At 49.2% G+C, this 12168-nt stretch overlaps 1 long non-coding RNA gene across 1 annotated transcript; it reads left to right on the top strand.

Annotated features, from left to right (window-relative positions):
• The first annotated feature begins 1973 nt into the window (after nucleotides 1-1973).
• On the top strand, nucleotides 1974-5107 carry LOC140704271 (uncharacterized). Its single transcript, XR_012083369.2, has 2 exons — nucleotides 1974-2162; nucleotides 4635-5107. It is a non-coding gene; the product is annotated as an uncharacterized LOC140704271 (long non-coding RNA).
• Nucleotides 5108-12168: the final 7061 nt, after the last annotated feature.

Genomic DNA, 12168 nt, shown 5'->3' with positions numbered 1-12168 from the left:
TGTGTGTGTGTGTGTGTGTGTGTGTGCAGGGGGGGTATTTTCACAGTCCTGTAAAAGGAGGCTGCTGACTTGCACAAAACTGGACATGCAGACCTCCAGAAATGATTTTTATAACTCAAACAGGATTATGCCTCCCATGGGGGTGAGGAGAGGGCAGGTGGACAATGACCGGGTGACCTGTGTGTGGTGAGGGGTCAGCAGTCCAGGTGCTCTTGTGGGGGGAAGGATGGAATCAGACACACCCCGATCGCCCTTCTTGAGTCACTTTACGTCAGAGCTGGACCAGACAGCTACTCTAATGGAGGAGAACCTCAGAGGGAGGATAGTTCCTCTGGAAGTCCTCTAAATGAAGAGCCATCTGCCCTACAGCAAGACAGCCGTTTTGCATTATCTGCCGTCCCGTCCCACTCAGGGTGACCTTAATACTCTTGGAGAAAAGTATGGAAGAGTTTCAAAGAGACACGAGATACTTAAGGAGCCGTTTCACCTTCGCCACTGCTAACCCTCATCCCGGAGTTTCCATGGCAGGGTTGGGATCGGGACCCAGGTCAAAATACCTGCTTGGAAGGAACACCACGTTTCCCACGTTTCAAGACAGAAAGGTGGAAGAGCCCCTCCCGACAGGGTCAAAGCGCACCTGCCCCTGGTCCCCCGCGCTCCTCCGGGCCACCCCTCTCTGTTGCTGGAAGTCCACCGGCTGCTTTAGCCAGCTCTCTCCCCACCCCACCCCACCCCACCCCACCCCCTTCGGGCTCGCTGCTGGCCAGGCTGCCTTTCCGTGTGGGGCTGGGTGAGGGCCCTGCTCCTTCCTTCCTTCTTTCCTTCCCTCCCTCTCTCTTGTGGGTGCCTTCGCCCTCTCCCTCCGAGGCCAGACCACACATCTCTTATTCACGCTCGGTGGGTGGGGCAGGCCGGGAGGGGCCCGTACGTGCCCACGGCCTAAAGTGCCTAATCCAGGGCTGGGGAGGGCCCAGGGCAGCTTCTGGCCTCGTCCCATCCCAGCTGTTCCTCTGGCCTTCAGTTCGGACAGTCAAGCCAAACCCAAACGGGTGCTGCTTCTAGGCTGCCCCCTTTAAAGCCTTAAAGCCTTAAAGCCCCCCTCGGGCCTGTTTCCCCTTTTAATGACACAGGCTACATATGACAAGCAAACCAAGCCTGGAGGGAAATGCCCAAAGCTTTCGGTGGTGGTGCTGGCAGTGGGGGGGGGGGTGAGCTTTGACAGCAAGTCCAACCCTTCCATCTCCCACTCGGGGGCGGGGAGAGGGGGCTGGCTGGAGGTGACCGGGGGGGGGGCTCTGCAATAGCATGAGCCCCATTCAGAGACCCTCAGGTCACAGAGGCTGAGAGGATCTTAACCTGGCAACCAGCGTGGCCCTTGCAGGCGCCATGGGACCGTGAGGAGGAAGAGCCTCTGATAAGAGAAGCAGCCTTCATGTGTCCGGACAGAATTTCTTCCCGCTTCCAAGCAGCCAGCCGTATTTTCCGCCAAGTTATGATGGCCTGTAAGGAGCTCAAACTAAATATTTTTATTTCCAACTACCTGTTTAACTTTCTCTGATTCCTGTTGTCCCGTGATGAGGTTCAGGCTTCTGTATCCTCTTTCAAGGAAAGGAGGAGGGAAGGACACCCCTCCTCTAGTTGTTACTTTTTGATGGAAGTTTTTATTTTGGGGTGTTTGTGTGTGGGTTGGACTGGATGGTCTTACGGGCCCCTTTCCTCTTCATTGTTCTGTTATTTCCCTTGCTCCCCAGCAGCACCTAGGCTCCAAGCACTGCTGATCTCCCAAAAGAGATGCAGAAATGACATCTGACATCTGGAAAAGACCTGGGGCACCATTTTTCTCTTTGTGTGTTTTCTCTTTGCTGTTGCAAGCGGAGACCTACGTTCTTGGTTATATAAAACAGTACAGCCAGACCAAAGGGTAAAGGTAACTGGGAACTTGCTCTATAGAGTACTTGGCTTTCTTACGTTAATATCTGATTTGGAAAAAAGAGGGGCAAAGGCCACTATGTTGCTGCTCCCAGACTTTGGAACTCCCTTCCACAGGAGCCCAGGCTGGGCCCCCCCCCCACCTTTGCTGTCCTTCTGCAGACTGACAAAGACCTCTGTCTTCAGGCAAGCTCTCCCTTCGTGACGGGCTGCCTGAGTGGAAGTTTTAAAAGGTTGGTCAGGTCATACTGCATTGAATGTGTTTTTGGTGTTGGTTTTGGTTCGCTGTCTTTTTAGTGTGCTGTTCGTTTGATACTTTTTTAGTATTTGTATATCTACTTGTTTCTTGCTTTAAATATTGCCTTTTATTGACCTCCTGGGTCCTATTTTAATGAGAAAGGTGGGTTAGAATTATTTTAAATAACTTTAACACAGTCCAAGATGTGATCCGTGGGACTCCTACCTTTCTGAAAATTAAATTTTTAACGGAAGGGATGGCAACAAGTGCACCTCCAAGTACGTCCAGGAGCCTGTCTTGTAGTTCGTGGAGCTGGTCTGCTTCTCCCAGATGATATTCACCGAGGTGCCCTGGACTGTGTGGGAGAAAAACGATAGGGCTGAAAAGTGATGGGTATGTTTGTGTGGCATCACCCCATCCCTCTGCTGGCTGCCAGCCGTTTGCATGCCCCTTGAGGGAAAGTGTCCCAGGGCCCCCAGTGGGGCTTTTCACCCCAGTATCCCTCGGGGGTCCCTCTGGGCTTCCCCAGCGCTTCCATTCCAGGACACGGCAGGGGGAGCAGCTACTTAAGTGCTTGCTAGTCTGGGTGGGCAGAGCTGGAGCCTGGAGCTGACTCTGCACCCCAAGAGGGGCAACCTAAGCACCCCTAAGTCTTCCCAGCTGGCTCTCCAAGCTTGCTTCCCCCCCCCCACTCGCATCCCCAATTGGGGGCTTAAATGATCACAGCTCCCACGACTATAAGGTCGCCCCTGATGAAGTCGGATCCTCCCTGCTTATCTCCTCCTCCGTTTAGCATGTTTCCCAACAGTAACTGGAGGAGGAGCCCTCAAGTGAGGCACAAAACCCTTGCATCGCTGCTGCCAAGAGCTGCTTTGCCTGCTCTTTGTCCCACAAGCTACAGGGTGAGGAGGCTGCTCGGCAATGGGGACAAAGCAGAGTGGTCATGTTTTCTTGGCACAGGGGAGAGGCAACTGGTTTTTCAGATGGACTGCAGGCAGCTCAGAAGCAGAACTACTGCTCACAGCGGGTGGGCGCAGCCCATTTTTCTCTTGCTTAAACCACACAGTCCTGTTTCAACAAATGGCAGAAAGAGGTGACTAAAAAGCAACTCTTATACAGAGAGCAAAAGCCGTTCTTGAGCCCCTTAGTTAGCTCTTGTGCTTCAGGCGTTGCTCTTTTCCAGCCAGAACTGCAGACCACTGCTAGCACAAGACAGTAAAAGCTCTCCCCCCCCTGCCCCCATTCAGTGAGGAATAGACGGGGTGGGTGGGTGTGGCATTACTGGCTGGCATCCTTCCCCTTTCATTGCAGGACACACCGTCCCCTACTCTAGCAGGTTAAAAAGGTAAAGGTAAAGGTTCCCCTTGACATTTTTAGTCCAGTCGTGTCCGACTCTATTATTATTTATTATTTTTATTATTTATTTTATTTATATCCCGCCTAACGTGGGCAATAATGCCCCCCAGGGGTCGATTTCATTTTTCAGGGGGGCGGTAGAATGAAAAGGGGCGGTGTGGGGGCGAAAGAACAGAAAGGGGGTGGTAGGGGGGCGCTGGAGTGAGCCAAACCTGTGAAGGCGACTGCAGCCACAGTGCTGGCAGTAGATCCGGTGCTGCTGCTGCTGCCGCCAGATGATCCAGCTCTTTCTACCTGCCACGTCTCCCCTTTCTCCTTTAGGGGAGCACTGAGTGTGGATCGGGTGGAAGGAAAGGGTCTCTTGGGTCCTCATCCTCGCCCCGTGAAGCGCTGCCTCGCACCCGGGTGGGGAGGGAGACAAGGTAGGTAGGTAGGTAGGTAGGTAGATAGGTAGGTAGGTAGGTAGGTAGGTAGGTAGGTAGGTAGGTAGGTAGGTAGGTAGGTAAGATATCCCCTCAGGGAGGGGGGCGACGATAACTTCCTCAATGGCTCAAGGGGGCGTTTCTTTCAAAAAGGTTAAGAACCACTGATCTAGTCGATAGACCACTCTAGGGGGCGGTGCTCATCCCGTTTTCAAGCCGTAGAGCCAGCGCTTGTCCGAAGACAGTTTCCGTTGTCACGTGGCTAGCGTGACTAGGGAACACCGTTTTACCTTCGCACCGAGATGGTACCTATTTATCTACTCGCATTTACATGCTTTCGAACTGCTAGGTTGGCAACGAACTGCTAGGTTGGCAAGGAGTGATGGGCGCTCACTCCGTGGCGTGCATTCAGTCTTACGACTGCTGGTCTTCTGACCCTGCAGCACAGGCTTCTGCGGTTTAGCCCGGAGCGCCACCACGTCCCAAACTCTTGCAGGTTAAACCAACTCACAATTACAGCTCCACAACCAGAGGCAGCTGGCAGCCCACAATTATGTCACAATTTTAGAGTCAAAAATGTTTTCTTTTGCAACCAATCAAAGAAAATTCACACTGTGGGTTTTTTGGGCTATTTGCCCGTATTCTGACTTCTCTCAGAATTCACACTTCTTTTCAATATATGCTTGCAGGTTTTTCGATGGACCAGATGGGACCCCTGGATCGCTTGCTTCACCAGACGCAAGTGGACTCCTGGAATCCCTTTGAGATCGGCCCTTGATAGAATTGCCCAAACGAGGGCCCTCTTCCTACCCCATTCCCCTTCGTTGTCACCCTCTCGCATCCCACAGGCCAGGCATTGTGTCCCTCGGAGCGCAAAGCCCTCCACCGCAGGTACTGGACTGGGAGGATTCCAGGAGCCCAGGATTTCGCTTACAAGATCCTTGTTGCAGGATTCAGGGAAGGCGCAACCACATCGGGTAATGGCGTGGCCCCCCCGCAGCCTTCACAGGGGCCCCAGAAAGGACACAGTACAATACGGTCCCTGGGCATCGCAGACGTTTTTATTTTAACATTTCTGAATAGAAATTGAATCATGTAAGCTACTATTATTGATATGGTTCTATTTAATGTGTATTTCATATTACAAAAAACAAAACAAAAAGGGAAAAATTTATAACAAGAAAGGGTACAATTCGAGACTATTTTAGCCACATTCTATCTGGCCTTTGCTGCCACCTAGCAGAAATACCTTTCTATTGAAAACGTCAATTTTAATAGAAAGTGTTCCCCCCCCCCTTGAAGAATGGGATGATGACTAGAGTGAGCCCATTCTGACCTTCCCTGGGCAATGACGGCCCCCTCCTGGCTTCTTCTTCAACTCCGGAAACAACACTGGGTGGCTTCTCATGTGAACGAAGGAAGAAGAAGGTGCATGGATCGGCCAGTTCTGCCCGTTGAATCTTAATGCTTTACTTTATTGGTTGATTGCTTAAAACCATAGGTCATCGCAATATATCCATGACAGCATCAAACATACGTGGCACGGTCATATCACAATTACACTTAAAAAGAAAGATTTAGGATTTTTGATGCTTGGCACGACTCTTCTTGGCTGCCATGGCAAATTTTGCTACTTGATGGGTAGTCCTTACATCCCTGCCCACAAGCAGTCTGCAGAGTTGAGCCAAGGGAGGGCTGTCACGCAAAGTTCTAAGTCTGCCTGCAAGGAATTTGCTCCCAGGGTGATCCTATAATGACTCCTTCTCCTCCTGATTGAGAAAAGAGGTTTTTAAAGGTACTGGCTGCAAGTGGCGGCACTTGAGTGGAATAACGGTGCCGTTTGTAAGATGTCTCCTCCTCCTACCTGAGAAGGGTTTTCATGGACACTGGCTGCAAGTGGCGGCTGCTGCATAGAATAAGGAAGTCCGTTCTTGCAATGTCTCCCCTTCTGAACCATCGCCTCCATGTGCAGCCCCAAGAGCACTTCATACATGGCACAGGTGACCTGCAGAGAGGAGGAGGAGGAGGAAGAGAGGAGGGGGAAGAGACCAGAGGCTCCTCCTGGGTTCTCAGGCCCTGTCCTCCAAAAGGCCCTGGTTTTGGTCAGACTGGAGCCGTCCAGGCCAGCAGCTCTTGGAGGAGAACCGCGGAGAATTCGGGCTCAACCTCTTCTACCAGGATGGGTCAAAAGTGGGCCCTGAGAGCTTACCTTGAGGTGTTTTTCCCACACCTCCTCCTCAAGCTCTTCGCAGCCAGAGCAGGAGATAGTCCCCAGGATGGATGGCCGGGTCATGCAGGACAGCAGCTTGGGGAGGATCAGCAAGGCCAGGGATGGGTCCCCACCTAAGTACCTCCAGATCCTGCCGGTGGCACTAAAGGAAAGAAGGCCAGAGTTACAGAGACTGAATCTAGTCTCTGCCTTCAGCAGATGGGATGCCAGGAGCCCCTGGTGAGCTGGTCACTCCCGGCAGTGAGAAACCAAGGGGGGACAGAGACTACACGGTGAGACCCCTTTCTCTTCTGGTTCTGACCTTCTCAGTGCTTGGGAAACTGGCTTTTAAAGGAGAACTAGAATCTCCCAGGGAGCACAATCCACGCGCCCCCCCTGCCCCCGACCCGTGACGTTGCCAGCGTTGCCTAGATCTTCAACGAGGGACCAGGAAAACACTTCCTCATCTCCTTGCACTCATCAGTTGGAGTTGTCTCGACATCCTAAGACACTGTGGCAAGGAGTTTTCCAACCCTGCAAGTTTTCTGCCCTCCAGAAGAAGACGGAGACAAGGGTCTGTGTGCTTGGGGTAAGATTTCTCTGCCCAAAACTGGTCTCTTTGAGAGCCAAAGCCAAGCCAAGCCCTGGAGTCAAGATTGTTCAAGGAGACTCAGTCCCTCCAGTGCTCCCTAACCCTAATCCTAACCCTGACCCGGACCCTGAACTTGACATGGACCCTGACCTTGACACGGACCCTAACCTTGACACGAACCCTGACCCTGACCCTGACCCGGACCCTAACCCGAATCCGAACCCCCAACCCCAACCTGAACCCTGACCCAAACCCTGACCCGACCCCCAACCTGAACCCGAACCCGAACTCAAACCCCAACCCAAACCCCAACCCAAACCCAACCCTAACCCTTCCGAGTATCGGGATCTCGGCCCCACCCTGACTTCCCATCTATCTTTCCCCACAAACAAACAGACAGACACACACACACACACACAAACAATCCCCACTAAAGATCCCCCTCCCCCCTGCAGGAGACAAGGAATGGAGAGGCCCCTCCAGCTCCCCCGAGGAGTGGGAGGAGGTTGGGGGCAGGGGGTATATTTCTCCCCTTTGGGGGAATATCTTTCTAGGGACACCCCCACTGCTCATTCCTCTCCCCCCCCCGGCCATCAACCACCTCCGTCTGGATCCTCAGGTGAAGTTCCTGTGTAGGGGTGGGGGCATAGGAGGGGCCCCAGAGAAATGGGGTTTGGAGGGGGGAGAATATAGGGGGTTAGCTGGGAGTGAGGGAGGCTAGATCCTGGCCCCTTAGTCTGCCCTCTGGCCAGGCGGCTTCTGCCCCTTTCCCCCTCCCCCCTCCCGGGCCAGCACTGGAGGGGTAGATCCTGTGGGCCAGATCCTCTGGTCCCCCCCAAGAAAGGAGATCTCTGCTGGAAAGTTTTCTCCTGGCTGCCAGGAAGAGCCCTTTCCGAGCGTCGGGTCCCAAAGGCCCCCTTCAAGGCCAGCCCGTTTCCCAAAGGCCGGCTCCTCGTTTCCAAAGACGAACCACCTCTCCTGCGGCCTCTGATTTTGGAGGCTCCTCTTGACGGACGGGCGAAGGGGGCTTTGAGAAGAGTCAGAAGAAGAAGACTTGTCCCTCCTTTACGGAGGGCTGGAGAAAATAAAAAGAGAAATGCAACCCAGAAGGAGTCCCTCCTCACAGGGATCATTTCAGCCTTTGCATCTGGGGGTGGGTGGGAGGCAGGTCTTTTGTAAAGCCAATGGCTCTGAAGCGTCCATTCCAGACCAACCCAGGCATCACGATAGGAGGGGGGGAGCCCAGCCGCAAGACCCCACCACCTGCGTCTCTCCCAGCTCCTGCGAGGGTTGTGAGTGAAGTCGGAGGGAAGAGCAGGAGTGGGTAGGTTGGAAGATAGCTGGCAATGTGGATGATGATGATGATACTGCATTTCTATGCCACCCATCTGGCAGCCAAGGCAGCTCCTGATGCCCCTGCAAGGGAGGGAAGTTCCGGACACATGAACCAGGCCCTGAGCCTCAATCCTGACCCTCAATCCCCCCATGCTCTCCCCTAACCAGAGCAATGGGGGCAGGAGAGCCCCTAGAGAGAGGGGCTGCCCATTTCCTACACTGGGAAAACTGTGTGTGTGTGATTGTGAGGTTTGCTGATGATGGTTTTGGGTTCAAAAATATTCTCAGGAAATTGTCTGAATCTCCTCTTGGTTTCTTTTCCTGCATATCTCATACTGTATTTCATGTTGGTAGTTGTTGTGGGTTTTTGGGGCTCTTTGGCCATTTTCTGAAGGTTGTTCTTGCTAACGTTTCGCCAGTCTTGGTGGCCGGCACTTTCAGAGGACAGCAGTCAGAACTGCACCAGAGCAAAGAGTTCCGACTCCTGTCCTCTGAAGATGCCGGCCACAGAGATTGGCGAAACATTAGGAAGAACAACCTTCAAAAGAGCTCGAAAAACCCACAACAAACATGCAGAAGTATTTAAACTTTTAAAATATATACAAATAAAAAAGTACTATTTGGCTGCAATTGTGTTGTCAACACACAGAAAATTTTGTTCTCACCCAGCCGTGTGTAAAAACCATTGCAGGCTGTCACTGCCACATGGTTATCTTCCTGCTCTTCCAAGGACTTTCACCCGGCATCAGTTCCACCGTCTGTTGTACTCCTTGAAACCAAAAATCTACAGTTCTCAGTTCCTTTCTAATAATAGTTTGTGGGAGGTCTCTCCCAATATTTATATTCCTTTATTCTGCATCAGTCAGCAAAACCAAATCTTCCCAAGGCTTAGTTTTCCCAGCCTCCGAGAAGCTCAGATGTTAAGGATCAAAGGATTTGGTCACCTCTGACCCAGTGCAGTCCAGGGCCCAAAGAGACTGGAACTTGAAAAACCAAAATTTCTTCCACCAATCCTTGCCATTACAAAGCAGTATACTCTCAATACAATAGCATAGAAATCCCTCGTTCTTCATGAATAATGTATATTCATTAATTATATATATATTTATATAGAGAGAGAATACAAATTAATTGGTACCCTCTTTAAAACTCAATTACTATTATTATTTTGAGGGTGAAGCCTTATAAAACAAATGACAGCTCTCTCTCTTCACTACTTGCTTTTCTTTCATCAGTTAGCCTTAGAACATCCATCCCTTTCTAAAAGCTTCTATTGCACAAAATATGCTTATTTTCATTTTTTTTAGCACAAGGTTCCACGTCTATTTTGTGATATCTGTTAATTAACGATGGAAGTAAAACACATCAGAAGTGGCCATTCAAAATGCACTCCCTTTATTGTCTTTTCTCTCTGTTTTGCATTACGTCAGCATTTTCTTGTTTATTCTTTCCAGTGGAAACCAGCACAAAATTGAATGAGCTCCTTATGCCTTCTTATCAGGAGCTCTGAATAAAGCTCTTTCTACATCCCATGCATTTCTATGGTTTCTCCCCAGTGTGAGTACTTTTATGTACAGTGGTGCCCTGCATGATGATGACAATCTGTTCCAGGAAAATCGCCGAACAGCAAAATTGTCGTGGAAAAAAAATTCCCCGTTGGAATGCATTGAAAACCATTTAATGCATTCCAATGTGGAAAATACTTGGTCGTTTTGCGAAGATCGTCCATAGAGAACCGCCAATCAGCTGTTTTAAATCACTGTCTTGCGAAGCTTCTGTCTGGAAAACACCCAATTTGCGAAGGGAAGCCATCCATTTTGCGAAGGGAAGCCATCCATTTTCCAAAGGGAAGCCATTTTGTGAAGCTGTCAAATTTGTTGTCTTGTAAACAAACGGCTCACCAAGCACGGACCAAATCATTGTGAAATGAAAATCCCCCATAGGAATGACTGTTTTGCGAATCACTATAGTGATCGCAAGAAGTCATCATCATACGGTTTCGTCATTCAGCGAGGCCGTCATCTATCGGGGCACCACTGTAATCTAAGGGCATCACAGCGACTAAAGGTCTTTCTGGTGGTTTCTCACCAGTGTGGGTCCTTTGATGTACCCTAAGGTGACCACTCTGACTAAAGCTCTTTCCACATTCCATGCATTTATGTGGTTTCTCCCCAGTGTGGGTCCTTTGATGTAACCTAAGATTACCACTGTCACTAAAGCTCTTTCCACATTCGATGCATTTATGTGGTTTCTCCCCAGTGTGTGTCCTTTGATGTGACCTAAGGGCATCACTGCGACTGAAGCTCTTTCCACATTCCATGCATTTATGTGGTTTCTCCTCAGTGTGGGTCCTTTGATGTACCCTAAGCTGACCAATCTGACTAAAGCTCTTTCCACATTCCATGCATTTATGTGGTTTCTTCCCTGTGTGAGTTCTTCGATGTGAACACAGATTTCTTCTCCCTCTGAAACTCTTTTCACATTCCATGTTTTTTGTTTGATTTTTCCCCAGGGTGAGTTCTTTAAATTGAACTAGCAGCACTAGTCTGAAGCTGTTTAAGTGGTTTCTCCTCTGGGCCATCAATAATGGGCCATCAAGTCAATTCTGACTGATGGCAACCCTTTTTTCAGGGGTTTCTAGGTAGAGAATATTCAAAAGTCATTCCCCATTCCCTGCTTCTGGGACCCTGCAGTTTCTCAAAGGCCACACAGGCTGAACTTACCCGTGGGAGACACAGCAAGGAACCTCTGGTTCTCCATCCAGATATTTAAACCACTGACCTATCCAGCCAGCTTACTCAGAAATACAAGGAGAGGTTATGATTAGAATTGAGGTTTTACTGCAAAAGTTCCATGGTTTACTTGCAAGTTTCCTCCACTGTGTCAGCTTCTTAGCGGAAATCATGGTTTTTAGCAAAGTAATTCGCGGTTCAGGGAGTCCAGGAATAACTCACACATAGTCCAGCAGCATTTCCTTCAGCAACGTGTATTTACAGCAATATTTACAGCAGTCAGGCAGCATAACGAGTAGATGTGATCTTCATGCAGGAGAAGATATAACTAACTGTACAATCATACATATATACATATACATATCCAGTCAGGTTACATATTACCTCATCCCTGGGTTGCATCAGCCCTGGATTATATCAGCTCTGCTGAGTCATCCTGACTCAGTTTCAGCACACCTGATCATTATGGCTTCTCATTAATACACTCCATTCTGCTCAGGCGTGCAATTTTCCTTGACACCCCTCCAAATTTAAGGTCTGAGCAGAATGTATTCCCAGCTTTTCTGTTATTTCTGTGTGTTTCTGTATATTCAGGGGTTTTGTCAGAATATCTGCTATGTTTCTCTCTGACTCACAATATTGTAACTCAATTAATTTCTCCTTTATTGATACTCTGACATTATATTTTATATCTACATGCTTACTTTTGCTTCACATTTTTTCAGTTGTCACCATCTGGATACAGGTTGTATTGTCTTCAAATACCATAATTGCTTGGTTTACTTCAATTCTCAAATCTTTGACTAATTGTTTATACCAAATAATCTCTGAGCACAGCTCAGACAAAGCTGCAAATTCAGCTTCACTCATTGATGTAGCGATGGAACTTTGCTTTCTTGATTTCCATCCCACTAAAACATCAGCAAACAATATTGCAAATCCTGTCACCTGTCCAATCACTATCCACAAATGCTTTTAACTTTAACTCATTTGAGGGTTTTATAACTAGACATTTGTCAATCGTTCCTTTTAGGTACCTGAATACTCTTTTTACCCCTTGCCAAGGTTTTGTTTGATACGTGCCTGCTCAGAATATTTACTACTGCAGCAATATCTGGTCTAGACCAATTGGCTAGGTACATTAGACTTCCTATTGCCGATTGGTATATTTCCTGATTTTCAAACTCCTTGCTTTCAGTTTCTGACTTTTGAAAGTCCACTGTCATTGGAGTTTTTGCAATTTTACATTCCTGCATGTTATACTTTGTCAACATTTGTTCTATTTTCATCTTTTGATTTAACACAAACCCTTTCTCTTGTTTCTGGAGAATAACTTTGTATTGGGCCTAAGTTCT

The sequence above is a fragment of the Pogona vitticeps genome, chromosome 2 (genome assembly GCF_051106095.1).
Source record: "Pogona vitticeps strain Pit_001003342236 chromosome 2, PviZW2.1, whole genome shotgun sequence".
Classification (NCBI taxonomy): domain Eukaryota; kingdom Metazoa; phylum Chordata; class Lepidosauria; order Squamata; family Agamidae; genus Pogona; species Pogona vitticeps.
This window is presented reverse-complemented; position numbering and strand designations above follow the sequence as displayed.